Source organism: Lynx canadensis, chromosome C2 (genome assembly GCF_007474595.2).
Source record: "Lynx canadensis isolate LIC74 chromosome C2, mLynCan4.pri.v2, whole genome shotgun sequence".
In the NCBI taxonomy this organism is placed as follows: domain Eukaryota; kingdom Metazoa; phylum Chordata; class Mammalia; order Carnivora; family Felidae; genus Lynx; species Lynx canadensis.
Genome location: NC_044311.2, coordinates 43,420,945 through 43,435,627, shown reverse-complemented (window position 1 = coordinate 43,435,627; position 14,683 = coordinate 43,420,945). Strand labels below are relative to the sequence as shown.

Sequence of the window (14,683 nt, the reverse complement as noted above, 5' to 3'; positions counted from 1 at the left end):
TTACACATTACTGGTTTAAATCAATAAGAGATCAGAGTTCTCTGGTTGTAAGTTGGTAAAAGAGACATTGCAATGTTCAGAAGGTCCTTCTGAACACACCTTTTGTATTTCACTATAGTGCCCATGGATGGCATGGGGCCTTGGAGATTGTTTTATAGGGAACCCAAAGCAAAGTTTTGGCAGTTAGTGGCCAAATTGGTATAGCATCAGTTCTGTAGCAAACAAAAAATAACTTAGAATTAAGTATGTTTTGCTTATTCATCTGAAACTAAAAGTTTGAAAAAGTTAATTTTATGGAGGGTTTTCCCCCCACTGTTTTGTTATTTGTAAGCAAAAAAATCATATTTATTTTGCTATAAATGTGTGAATGTTAGAAAGCGGGGGCTTCCAAAACACAGGAGAAGGGAGGCTGTTATATAGAAATTTCTATCAGGAACTCCCCTGGATTACTGTCTTGCTTCTTCTGTTACAAGGTTGATGGCATACTATGGACAAAGAGTTTCTTCTGTTCAGTACTCTTAGGATATAAAATAAAGCTTCCTATCTTAGTGCCTTTCTAATTAGGACATACATTTCAGTGTACTTTTCCCAGAGCTGGATTTTTACTGAAAACATGTACAGCCCAGCTTTCTAAGCTTAATCTATACCTCAAAAACAAAAACAGAACAAAACAAAACAAAATGAAAAATCCCCAAAACCTAAAGATTTCCAGTGTCAGAACTCTGTAGAATGTACCCATTTTTGTCGCCAAGATTTTTTTTTCAATATATGAAATTTATTGTCAAAATGGTTTCCATACAACACCCAGTGCTCATCCCAGAAGGTACCCTCCTCAATGCCCATCACCCACCCTCCCCTCCCTCCCACCCCCCATCAACCCTCAGTTTGTTCTCAGTTTTTAACAGTCTCTTATGCTTTGGCTCTCTCCCACTCTAACCTCTTTTTTTTTTTTTTTTCCTTCCCCTCCCCCATGGGTTTCTGTTAAGTTTCTCAGGATCCACATAAGAGTGAAAACATATGGTATATGTCTTTCTCTGTATGGCTTATTTCACTTAGCATCACACTCTCCAGTTCCATCCACGTTGCTACAAAGGGCCGTATTTCGTTCTTTCTCATTGCCCTGTAGTACTCCATTGTGTATATAAATCACAATTTCTTTATCCATTCATCAGTTGATGGACATTTAGGCTCTTTCCATAATTTGGCTATTGTTGAGAGTGCTGCTATAAACATTGGGGTACAAGTGCCCCTATGCATCAGTACTTCTGTATCCCTTGGGTCAATTCCTAGCAGTGCTATTGCTGGGTCATAGGGTAGGTCTATTTTTAATTTTCCGAGGAACCTCCACACTGTTTTCCAGAGTGGCTGCACCAATTTGCATTCCCACCAACAGTGCAAGAGGGTTCCCGTTTCTCCACATCCTCTCCAGCATCTATAGTCTCCTGATTTGTTCATTTTGGTTGTCGCCAAGATTAAAGCAGTCCTCAATAGTTTCCTAACTCTACCATGGAGTGCCTTCTGGCAACTGTTTCCTCCTTGCCAATGAAACAAAGAAGAATAAAACCAACTTTTGTCTACCCACCCACCACTTATCCTATCTATCTTCTGCTTTGATAAAATATAATCCCAAGATATTCAGAAGGAGATAAGCTACTCTTTTCATTCTCCCTGGAGGGACTAGGGGATGTCCTCCCTGTTAATTTAGGAAGTTGAGGGTTTGTTCCTTGAGCTGAGTTTTTGTCAGGAGAAAAAAGTCTTTTGATCTGGAAAGTCCAGGAGTCTTTTTATGAAAAATATCAGGCAGGGCCATGTGACAGGAAATGGATGGAGAGAGTAGTCCCTGATTACTTATGCTGCCCTCTCAGGTTCTGACTGTAATGCCCAGCGGCATGATTCATACCTACCAGAGGGCTAGGCTATGTGGGGATTAAAGGGTACCTTGTCTCCAACTCCACATTGCCCTTTTCCCTATATCTTACTGGAGTAAGGGGAACTTTCATGAAAATAAGACTGAGAGACATCTGGATTTTCTGAAGGTGAGCAGGTCAAGTTTTAAGGTTTATGTTCTTTGGACATATGGTCTTTGGACATGGCTTTTGGAAGTGAGTGCTTCACAGAGCCCCATTGGGTGGCTGAGGAGAGAACACAATCTCCCGTTTCTCTTAAAGCCCTACATAGTATGAAGAGTACCGTTCAGAGCAATCCATCCGTGGCCACAAGGAGATCCTTGCCGAGGGGTTGCAGATCTCTCATATGGTTTATATTAATACATGAATATCTTGGTAATATTCTAACATGGTTTACCTTTAAAATCATATAAATATATGCTCTTAGGCTGCATATAAGGAATGAGATAAGAGAGGAATTTCATTTTTTTCTGTATCCTCTGTTTCTGTCACTAGACAATGATATATGTGACTTGTTGTGCTGCCTCCACTATTGACACATTAGAGAAAACAACCGCCCAATACCGTGCTATAAGTGTAAGACATTTACCTGGATGCAGAACTTCTAGGATGGCTTCAGTGTCTTATTCAGATGAAAACTCGGCCATTTTAGACCAATTTATCATGTATTAAATCTGGAAAGACAAAAAGATTAGTGTGATTCACTGAATATGGCCAGATTTTCATTTTTTAATTGACAGAGTAAGTATTAACACTACATCTTAAAAATGTTTTTGAAGGGAATGAAACCATCTGGTCCACATCAAGAATATATTTTTCCTTATGTAGAGTTAGGCCGTACTAAGTGTCAGTCTGTCGTGGGGTTACGTCCTCTTCCTGGTTGTAGTCGACGTCTTCCCTCATACCCTTGTAGATACTCACCGGAGAAGGAGAAAACATGTCTTTTGGGTAAAATAGTGCAATCTTATTCTAAGACACTTCTGTAGACATAGCTCCTAGTATAAGAAGTATCATAATAGATTAGATTTTTAGTTGTGAATCTACAGGTAAACTTTGATAAATGATCCTTTTTAATATAAACCTGTATGAGTGTTATTTTACCATAATTTAAAAAATCTTCTTAAAAAGAGATCTTTCTTCTGTATTTCTGTTTTTATTTTTTCATTGTAGTAATACATACATGTGGTTTAAATGTCAAGTTACAAAGGAGTATAAAATAAAAGTACGTGTCTCCTAGCTCTCTGTAATGGTCTCTCTACATCCACTTCCTAGAGATACTTACTACTAATAGTTTCACGTGTATCCTTTTAAGACTTTTAAAAATGTATACACATGCATACAGATGTGTATATCCACGGTTTTTCATTTTACACCTCCTACTATTCTGTTGTGTGTTTTTTTTTTAACTTAACATGGCTAGATCTATAATATATGCATAAATCTACCTCGTTTATTTTGATGACTATACAGTATTCATTGCACTGATTCATGATAATTTATTTAACCAGCCCCCTGTTAATGGATCTTAAGGTTTTCTTTTTTTAGTTTCTCATTTTGGCTGCTTAAAAACATGCGTCAATGATTCTATTTATATGTGTGCATTTTTTAGGTGGTATATCAGTAGAAAAGTTTCAAATGTGATTGTTAAAGCAAACTGCATACTCCAAGTTTTTGAAAGATACTTAAAAATGTCCTCTACAAAGGCCATACCAATTTTTGATACCCCAAATCTGGCTTTTATCAAATCTTAAATTTTTTTTTGTCAGTCTTATAAATGAAAAGTACATATTTGTCCTGATTTGCATTTCTTTAGTTATAAATGAGGTTGAGCTTTTTCTGATGTTATTGTTTCCTTATTGTATGTAGTTATTCTTCTACTAGTTTGCCCATTAATGGCCTTTGCTTATTTATTTTTTTTAAAGTTTATTTATTTTGAGAGATGGGAGAGGGGGGAGGAGCAAAGAGAAAGAGAGAGAGAGAAATCCAAGCAGGCTGTGTGTGCAGTCAGCGTTCCTGAGTGGAAATCAAGGCTTAACTGACTGAGCCACCCACACACCTGGGGTTTTGCTTATTTTTTAGTTGGGTTGTTCATTGCTTCTCATGTTAAAGAGCTCACGTGCTATTCAGGAAACTGGCATTTTACATGTAATGTGTGGCAAGTAGCTTTCTCAAGTTCCTGTTTCTCTTTTGACTTTGTTTATGGGTCTTTTTTACCATATGATATTTTAATTTTCTTATGTAGCCAAATTAAGCAATATTTGTCATTATGGATTTGGGGGACACTTTTCAGTAAGAATATTATTAAAGCTGAAAAGTTATTCAAGAAGACTATAGGTGTGGTGTAGGTTACCTTTTAAACCACAATGTATACCAACTTTACTATAATGTTGTTATATGGAAGGATTTTGGCCTTAGAGAATCTCTTTTTATCCCTATATTTCAGTGGTTTTGTTGTTATAGCAAAAGAAATTTCCCATAAGATTATTTCTCTCTTAAAAATACTACCATGATATTAATTTTCTAAACTCTTGTAGGACACTAGTGTCCCTCAGGAAAAAAAAAATTAGAGAAAGTATCAGATTTACCAATTATCATTCTCTACACAGTTAATGGCAGTTGTCTAAAGATCTGAAATCTAGAGTGGGTTAGATTGAAAGTAATAGTAATTCCGAGACAAACAGAAAGTAAGAAGTATAAAAGTAATAGAGGTTCATTATAGGAACTTTTGAAAGCACATACAAAAAAAAAAAAAAGCAAAGAAAAAAGTCACTTTTGATCTTAGCCTTGATCTTAATAACCCTCAAAAGCTTCTAAGATTTGTTATATATTTTTCCTAGTCTTATCTGGTTCACAGTGATGCAGACATTTAAAAAAATATATCGGTTATTTTAATCACAAATCAGTGCTAATAGAACTGTTTCCATTAGAATACCAATGGCCCAAGTAAGGCCTTAATGGCAACTTGACAGTAATCTAAACACTCACACGCACACACTGGACCACACTCATGATTTATGTTTATATATTGCTCTATAATGATTATCTTTCCTTGCCACTAAATATTATTAAATATGTAAAAATGGCTATATAATGTCACATCATATGGCTTAACCTAACAGAAATGTAAAAGAATAGATTTGTGTTCCTCTCAACAATGTATTCTGTTAACTCAGTAGACCAAATGCCACAACACATTCAAGAAATCATTACGTAGGAATCACATCAGATTCTTTTCCATTCCTGATAAAGTGGCAGCAATTAACTGTGTGAAGGTTAAGGGCTGGGATCCATCATGGTACAACATGTTTTATGTGAAGTGACATCATTTGAATGGAAAGATTACTAAAGCTGGGTTAATGGAACATTCTTGTTCTAGCAGCATACTACACAGATTTAGAAGCATGTAAAATACATTTGAATTGGATATCGAGAAGAGTTTGGGTCAAAAAGTCAAGGGAATAATAAAAGTATAAATGTATAAAGTTTACTAGAAGAAATGCTGTGAGGTCATTCATTCATTCATTCATTCAATTTGTTTAGGAAAAAACCTGGTGCAGATTCTATGCAGCCCCAGTCACAAATATTTGGGCTCATTGAGACCAGCAGGACTGTAAAAGGTCATAAGAGAGTCACTGCTGTATCATTTATCACTTATTAGCTTTAAGAAACTCTGCTGCTACATGCAGGATGTCTCCTGGGCACTACCGCCCCTCTAAGCCCCAGGTGCTTGGCATTATGGCAGCCCTGGGTTGGTTGTGTCCTAAGCCTTAAGTTACAAATTAGACACTGTACTGTTAGGGCTGCTTAAAGTTCTCGATCTAAGCAGCTGGTGAAGTTCCATCTCCCAAGGATGTCCCTTTATCACTGAGAAAATTATAGCTGCTCAGTCCTGTTGACACACCTCTCCTCTCAAACGTGATCACAGGGAACCCAGACTCACTTCAGTCTTTTGACCAACATCAATGAGCCCCTGTCAGAACAACAGGCTTTTGGCCAAATCCAACTGACAGCTCTCAGAAAATCTACATGCACTGGGAGAAATCGTTCAGAGACTGAATCATCTGGGGAGTCACTGGCTTAACATAAGTCACCATTTGCTTGCAAACTGACTAGTAAGTAACTATATTCAACTAGTTTTGTGAACCATGCTTGTAGATAAGTGTTTATATTAAAAGCTGAAAGAGTGATATATAATTTGAGTTGGAAGGCTGAATAGTTTGTATACGTAGGGAATGACTTGTTCAAGAGAAAACATTTTTATAGCATCAGAATACCCAAAGATAAAATGAGTGAATTATAGGTAAGTTATGAGAAAAACAGAGATATTGAATCTTAAGTTTTAAATATTGAGCTTTCATAATTTTAGTATTTATTTCCCAACTAAAGAAAGAATTTTTAGAATTCTCCATTATTTCACTTAAAGGTGAATATGACAGGCAAATGTTGCAACTAAAATAGAATAGATCTTATTTTTTCTATGAGGGAAACAGAACTTGATTTCAAATGATAATGTGAAATAAATTCTCAAATAATTAGCTGGCCTTAAAAAGCAGGCAGTGTAGTGTAGAGCAGACAGTGCGGCGTGGCAGGTAAGAGGACAGGAATCAAAATTCCTGTGTTTCAATCTTGACTCTACCAGTTACCACATTTGGGTGAGTTTCTTATCTTGTTATTACTCAGTATCCCAGCCTATAAAATGAGGATAAAGCAGTGATTATTTCATAGGGATGTTGTGAGGATTATATAAAAACAATATTAAAGGCTGAACATTGTGTCTGGCATATTATTATATGTGCTCAATAAATGTTAGCTTTATGTAAAAATGTTAATTTATTAAAAAGCCAATATAATCTTTAGGCAATTATTCCTAACAAGTCCTGGGTGCTGTATGCACACTTGGACTTCTCTAACTTCATTTTGCATTTGAATCACCTGGGGTTTTTGTTAAAAATGCAGATTTCAGTGGGTCTGGGTGGAGTCAGAAAGTCTGCATTTCTGACAAGCTCCCACATGTTGCCCACGAGGCTGGTCTTTGCCTTAACACCTGAGACAATTGTGGATGGTTGCTCCTAATTTATAATACAGTGGTTCTCAGTAGGGAAAATGGGAATAAGGGAAGTGTAGACAATATGTATAGATTTAAAATCCCAAGTGATTGTAATATGCTTGCCTTGCCTTTTCCCTAATGCCTGAAGAACCACTGATTTGCTATTTCAACTTCTATTTTGTTCTCCATTTCTTACTCTATTCTCTACTTTCCCCCTTGCCATTACTGTTTTAGACTAAAAAAACAGTATTAATAATTCCCCAGTTACTAAGAATAAAGCATCAATTTCAAGCCATTTTATTGTGTATAATAGGATACTCTACTCAAATGAGGTTAGACAAATGGTTTCTCTCTAATGTATCTCTTCTAAACTATAGGGATCTGAAAAATATATTTTCCATAGCTTTAGCTGAAAACAAACAAACAACAAACAGGCAAGAAAGTGATGTGTGGAGCATTCAGTAATAGAATACAAAGATGAATTAGATGTGGTTCATAGTATCAAAGGAGGTATACTCCCATAAGGAAGGGAAAGTTGTAGATATTATGGAAGTGGCTGAAATCAAACAGTGTGACCCCAGTATACGTTCTACCTGCTCTGAAAGGTAGGACAGAAGGGGGCTTATTTTTAAATGGCTTTCCACCCCAGTGGCACTAAGATGTTCGGAGAGACTCATAGCCAAATATATACTCAGTTTGACCAACATCTCTCTAGGGCAAAGACCATTTTTATACTTTCATGTGTTCGTAAGGATCTAACATCACTCAGATCCATAGTATTCCCTCTGTAAGTATCTTCTACATATAATTCTTTATTTCCCAAGTTGGATAAGAGGAGCTTTGATTAATATTAATTGGTAAATAGCTAAAGACATCTTAGAGAGCAAATTAGCAATCATAAACTCTCTTTAATAGTACACAAACATGTATTTGACTCCAACATTCTTACTCTGAAGTTAACCAAAGTATTAAATCCACTGATCTAAATAAGTTTTAACATAATTTGGTGAAGAAAAAAACAGCTTATATGTGTATAAAAGGAACAAGAATTCACATAAAATTTCACCCAACTGAAGGATTATTAATCTATAATTTTAAATTTTAAGGACATTTAGTCCTAGGACTTTGAATATGAAGGCTCAATGTGATTAGGAAAAACAAAGCATACCCATTTCTTCATCCATTTTCTAAACTACTAAATGTTAGAAAAATAATTAAATGTGATACTAGCAACACAATTTAAAATATTCTTAGATCTATGAAGGAAACTCTAATAATCATTTGCAAATTCTAGACATTTATTTCCACTTAAGACATTTGAATGATGCACCTATTTAGGAACCAGACAAATGAAATCTCTTTTAAACTGAGTTATAAGAATAACGTAAAATATAGCAGTCATACAATATTTACAGCATGTAGTGAATTCTATGTTAGTAAAATATTTGAAAGATGATTTTGTTTTTAATACTCAATGGAATCTTCTTCCCTTGTGACCATATGCTATGAAGAGAAGGAATCAAAAATCAACAAAACTTTTAATGGTAATACAACTACTAATATCAAGATTCACTTATTTCCGTTTCTATCACTGTTCTAGATATAAACTTTTGTTTTCTATTTCCACTTGTCAAATATCATTAAAATTATCACTGACTAATAAAACATTTGGCAAATTTATAGCTTTTTTTTTTCTTTTTTTGCTGTCATTTATTTTGGATGTGTTTTAGAGCTTTAAGAGGATAATGGTGGTCATTTGCCAGTTCAGTTAAATAGTACCTTAAATCCCTAACGGACTACTTGATTTAAGATGGTTTTATATATTAAGCTATCAAAAAGTTGAATTTTGGTAGCTAAAATTCATATAATGAATAAAATATAAAATAATAGCTAAATTTAGGCTAGAAATGGAACAAAACTTACTTTTACTTATGGGAACTATGGCATACTATTTTAATAAGTACCTACATGACAAGATACACAAACCATGTAATCCAATGACTTTAGGCAGTTTTGTAAGAGAACCCTTAGACATATTTTGAAGAAAAATAATAGCACTTTCCAGTGGTAATGAATTTAATAGGCGATTTACCCGGTTTACTAGATAACCTGGGAGAAGAGCATTCCTAACCTGGCCTTGACTGCTTTGTCATAGTTTGCTGGTCTGGCTCTATATTTGTTTATTGCCACCGTGTGTCTTCAGGACAGCTTTCTAACCCTCACAACACTTGGATTTACTTCCAACAGCTAAATAAAATTCTTAATTTGCCAGCTTACTTGGGAGACTCTCTGGCATAGCCCAGTCATGACTGAGTAAGGCAAAGCACTAGGTAAACTAATGAGAGTGGGGGGCCAGAGGCCGGGAGCCTGCATCAGGCAGCCAAAACATGCAAGTGTTATGGGACTGGTCTAGGTCCCTGTAAGAAATTTGAAAACAAAACATAGCAAGTCCGTTATCTGTTTGAAAAGGACATGGAGATATTCACCATATAATTAAACTCTTAGTTTTAAATGCCTCTCAGCTAGGTATTTTACCTGGGCTTTTGTTAAGTAGCAGATTAAATTTTCTTTCATTTATTTTCCCTCTCGAATTGGGCAAATAATTAGTGATAGTAACAACAACAGTAATAAGCAGCAGCAACAGACCAAAAAATGCACACACACACCCCCACACCCACACACTTCTTACCTCAAACTAGAACACACACACACACACACACACACACACACACACACACACACGCGGCAAGAACCTGAACAATCCATAAATTTGCTTTTTTTTTTTTTTTTTTAACACAACCAGGGTTAGAGAATGACAGTAAAGATTTAAGCTCAGAACTCTTGAGATGGGGAGCATTGGCAAAGCGATGTAGTGACTGAAAGACATTTTATAAATCTCAAGGAAGGTAATTCTTTCGCATCAGTGGAACCAGTAGAAGAACACTAGGTTTCTTTCGAGTTGGATGATGGAGCAAGTGATTCAGTTTAAGATCAAAGAAGAGCCGAACCAGGAATCGAGGCTTCGGGATGGCCACAAAGAACAATGAAGTCAAGAAAAAAAGGGAGAGACAGAGTAGATGACAGACTCGACACTCATAAATGTGAAACTTTAGCAAATGCTGAGACCTGGCAACTTAGGGTACACTCCCTGAGCTTTACACCACGTTATGGGAACTGCCAGCCATTATCAGGAGGGATGGACTTTCGGAGCCAGCGCTGGAAACCTAATGGTTTTCCAGAATAGGTAATATACCAGGAGAGTTATTTAGAGAGTTTTGAAGGTCCTAAGCATGGGCAAAAGGGTAATTATTTTAGACTACTATTTTTTAAGCAAATAAATAGGAAACAAAAGGAATCAAGGAATTTTATCACTGGAGGGAACGTTATGGTCAGGGACCTGAGGTTCAGGGTTGTGAAATAACTCTCCTGAAAGCAAGCAGCCAGTTAAGTGGGTCTCTCCATTCGCCGGCTTCCTGTGCTTCCCTGCCCCTGCACTGTCTGCCAGGAGGGTGGCAGAATCCACCACAGCCTGAGACAGATGACCTAGGTGGGGCCTTTAGAGCTAGGGAAACACTACAGGAGGCAGGGGAGCAGGCAGTTTCTTCGAGAAGACTTACAAAAGGGTTATAGCTAATGCTAAAGGAAATAAACACCCGGGGACCCAGGACACTCAGATGGTGTCTATCAAGAGAATCATGTTGGGGATGAGGTACCTAATAGGAGAAACAAGTTGCTCCACAAAGTTATAAAACAGAACAGTGTGTGCCAGATTTCTTGCATCCTTCACTGTTACTTTCTCTTCTCTGAATGACACTAGACATAAATATAGCCAACTCCCAAATTTGATCCCAGGGGAAAATGAGCACCCAAACTTTTACTGAGAAGAGGACGCTTGGAGGGCTCCAGTAGTGGGATTCTGATACACCGCCAGAAAACAAAGATTAGGTAAAGAAGCCCTAGATGGATACAATAACGGGGTTTCTACTGGGTGCCCAAAGACGATGGGGTAGGAGACACTTTGGGAAAGACTTGCTGAGGTCTTGGGGAGAAGTAGCAGGCTGGCGCTGTAGAGAGACTGGGCTGCACAGTTAAGAGAATTGGAGAATGGGGTGCTAGATAGGTGGTGTGGAGGGAAGGGGCCAACCAGAAGCTTCTCTTAAAATCGCGCCTCAGTTACAAACGTGGACTGACCGGGGCTATGGAGATTGGGGTGTCGAGACACCCCAGCTTCTCCCCCTCACCAATCTGATGAATCAGAGGGCACCTGGGGACACCTGAAGGTGGGACAGTTTGTCCCTGGTGGGGGCGGCGCACAGTACCAAGGACACACAGGGTTTGTGGGGAGGGGTGAGGGGAAGAAGAGCCATGCTGGGCGTTTCCTGGGAAGCAGAGGGGGAGGGTGGGGACACTCTTAACTTCACCTTCGGAGTAGCGTAACTTTTAAATGGACGCCCCGTGGAGTTCTACCGGCTTCTTGCCCCGACACGGTTAAAGGACAAGAGTTAGCTAAAAGCCTTGGAAAGAAAGTTTATTTGGTTGGATCCCATTTTTGCAGATTTCTGGCTTGTACTCGAAAGAGTCTGGTCAAATCAGAGTGACCTTTTGGGGGCACGCAGCGAGCAATCTCAAATTGTTCCCTGCAACCCAGGCGCCCCTCACCTGATTTGGGGAAAGGCAGCCAGTTCCCGGTGGGCGCCGACCGGAACTGAGCTCTCTCTCTCCTTCGTCCCCGGGAGCCCACCAGCACAGCACCCGCGGTGAGGACACCTTGACATGAAACTGACCAGCCCCGCCCAGCGGCCCCCGAATCTGCCTGGGCAGTCCTGGTCGACTTACCCGCGCCCGGGGCCCTGAGCTCACGTCGGACAGCGAGTTGGCAGCGCTGGTGCGGGGCTTCCGCCCGAGTCTTCCGCGTCCCGGCGGTGCGCCCTCACTCCCGGGGTTCGCTCGGGCTGCTCCCCATCAGTCGCCGTCCCAGCCCGAAACAGATGCTCGCTGTGCCTGCCACCACTGCCTGGGGCCCTGGGCTGACAAGCGCGCTGGAATCGTCCGCGACGCGACAGCTCTGAATTTATAGCGAGGGGCGTTGCTGCTCGGTAGGTTCCAGGGATGAGGCACTGTTTTGCATTCTCTCCTCCTCCGCCCCGCCCCTGGAGACCCTCTTGGCCCAACCCCCTCCCTCTCCAGATGCTGACGGAAGCGGGAGGATGCCACAGTCATCGCCAGTGTCACCTACCAGATCCCTGGGCACGAGGCTCGGAGCCCTGCGTTGGGGAGGGTCGCTAAATGGAAGAGAAGTGGGGGTACAGGAGAAACAGTTCATGCCCGGGATAAATGTTTCCCTACTCTCTCTCTCTCTCTCTCTTTAACTTGGAAAACTTTTTAAGGACGAATTCGGGAACTTCTTTTTCCTGTGACTAACTCAAACTTTGACAATAGGGTTGTGGATCATAAATACCATAGATTAATTTCAGGTTTACAGAGTGAAAGGGTGGACATTTATATCCTCCCATTGGGCATGCTATCAGAGTTGCATGTTTAAAACTGTAAAAATAGAAAAACTTGAAGAACAAAATATGATCAAATATTTAAGGAAGAATTAGTATAATTTCTTCACAAGCTATTCCAAAAAACAAGAGGATCATTTTCCAACTCATGCTATGAGGCCAGTATTGCCCTGATCCTAAAACCAGATAAGACATCAGGAAAAAAAGAAAACTCAAACAAATTATCTCTTATGAATGTAGATACAAATCCTCAATAAAATCAACAAATCAAATCTAGTAACATATAAAAATACCCATGATCAGGTGAGATTTATCCCAGGACTGCAAGATGAGTTTACTGAAAATCAATTGAGGGACTGCATCATATCAATAGAATAAAGGAAAAAAACCACGGGATCATCTTAATAAATCAGAAGAAGCATTTGACAAAACTCATCACCCTTTCATGATAAAAATACTCAACAAACTAGGACTGGAAAGGAACTTTCTCAGTCTGTAAAGTCCACCTGTGAAAAACTAACATGATACTTAGTGGTGAAAACTGAATGCTTTTGTATCTAAGATCAAGAACAAGACAAGGATGTTGGTTCTCCTCACTTCTATTCAACATTGTGCTAGAGGTTCTAGCCAGGGCAATTGGGCAAGAAAAATAAATAAAAGCCATCTATGTGAGAGTGGAAGTAAAAGTATTTTTATGTGCAAATGACATGATCTTATATGTAGAAAATCCTAAAGAATCAGTGAAAAAAAAAAAAAGCTAGTAGAGCTAATAAATAAGTTCAGCAAGGCTTCCAGATATAAGATCAATATACAAAATCAGTTGTGTTTCTGTGCACCAACAATGAACAATCCAAAAGTGAAATTAAGAAAAATTGCATTTACCACATATCAGAAAAAATAAAATACTTAAGAATAATTTAACAAAAAAGGTAGAAAACTTATATTCTAAAGACCGTAAGACATTGAAAAAAATTAAATTAGACCTAAACAAATGGAATGACATTCTATGTTCATGAATTGGAAGATTTCATATTGTTAAAATGGTAATACTCTCTAAATAATATACAGATTAAACAGAATTTGTAGGGGCGCCTGGGTGGCGCAGTCGGTTAAGCGTCCGACTTCAGCCAGGTCACGATCTCGCGGTCCGTGAGTTCGAGCCCCGCGTCAGGCTCTGGGCTGATGGCTCGGAGCCTGGAGCCTGTTTCCGATTCTGGGTCTCCCTCTCTCTCTGCCCCTCCCCCGTTCATGCTCTGTCTCTCTCTGTCCCAAAATAAATAATAAAAAACGTTGAAAAAAAAAAAAACAAAACAGAATTTGTATAAAAATCCCAACAAGCTGTTTTTGAAGAAATTAACAAGATGATCCTAAAATTCGCATGGAAGTGCAAGGGACCCAGAATCGCCAAAACAATCCTGAAGAAGAGCAAATTTGGAGGTCTCATTTTCCTGATTTCCAAATTTACTATGAAGCTGTAATAATGAAAACAGTGTTTTACTGTCATAAAGATTGATATACAGATCAATAGAATAAGAATTGAGTCCAGAAATTCTAGCATATTAATGGTCAATTTTTGACAAAGGTACCAAGACAATTCAATGGGGAATGAATAGTCTTTTCAACAGTGTGACGACCAGTGCCAGTCTGTGAGTGAAATTTGGAAATGCTCCTGTAATTATTGTGTGAGATTCAGGACTGCTTTATATCTTTATATCTAAATTTAGTGCTATAAATAATTAACCATAGTCAGATCTGTACTAAATTCCAGCTTAGTTTTAGAAATGATGATATTTTTGAGGACCAGAAGTCTCTTAGAGAGTCAGCTGTTTTGGGTGCAACCTCTTCCAAGGGTGGGCTTTGCTCTTAGGAATATTATATTATCGGAAACAAGCAGATGAGAAGGAAAAGTTCCCAAGAAATTAATGGCATCATTATTACTGTGATGAATCAGCTGAGTAACGGTATGGTTTAAGCATTGGCTTTTCTGGATATAATAACACATTAATACTATTCAAAAAGATGGACATTAGAGTTGACTAGAGACAAGGATTTGAAGCCCAGCTGCAAATATATACATGCATGCATATGCATAGAAAAAAATGAATGTACTTTCAGTAAAATGCATGCAGTGGTTGTTCTGAAGTTAGTACTTATGGAAAATTTTAGATTATATTTGCTTTTTATGCTTGTGTTTATTACCCAAATTTTTTATAACAATTATA

At 38.4% G+C, this 14,683-nt stretch overlaps 1 protein-coding gene across 2 annotated transcripts in view; it reads right to left on the bottom strand.

Moving 5' to 3' along the window:
- Window positions 1-12,001, bottom strand: part of AGTR1 (angiotensin II receptor type 1) — a 45,724-nt gene extending 33,723 nt beyond the window's left edge. Inside the window, exons 1-2 of one of the 2 annotated variants that reach the window (XM_030330202.2) lie at window positions 11,791-12,001; window positions 2,497-2,581 (exon numbers count right to left, since the gene is read on the bottom strand). The gene's annotated coding sequence lies outside the window, so the exon portion shown is untranslated. The remainder of the gene's footprint in view (window positions 1-2,496; window positions 2,582-11,790) is intronic. The other variant, XM_030330205.1, reaches the window with a different exon arrangement.
- Between the last annotated feature and the right edge of the window lie 2,682 nt (window positions 12,002-14,683).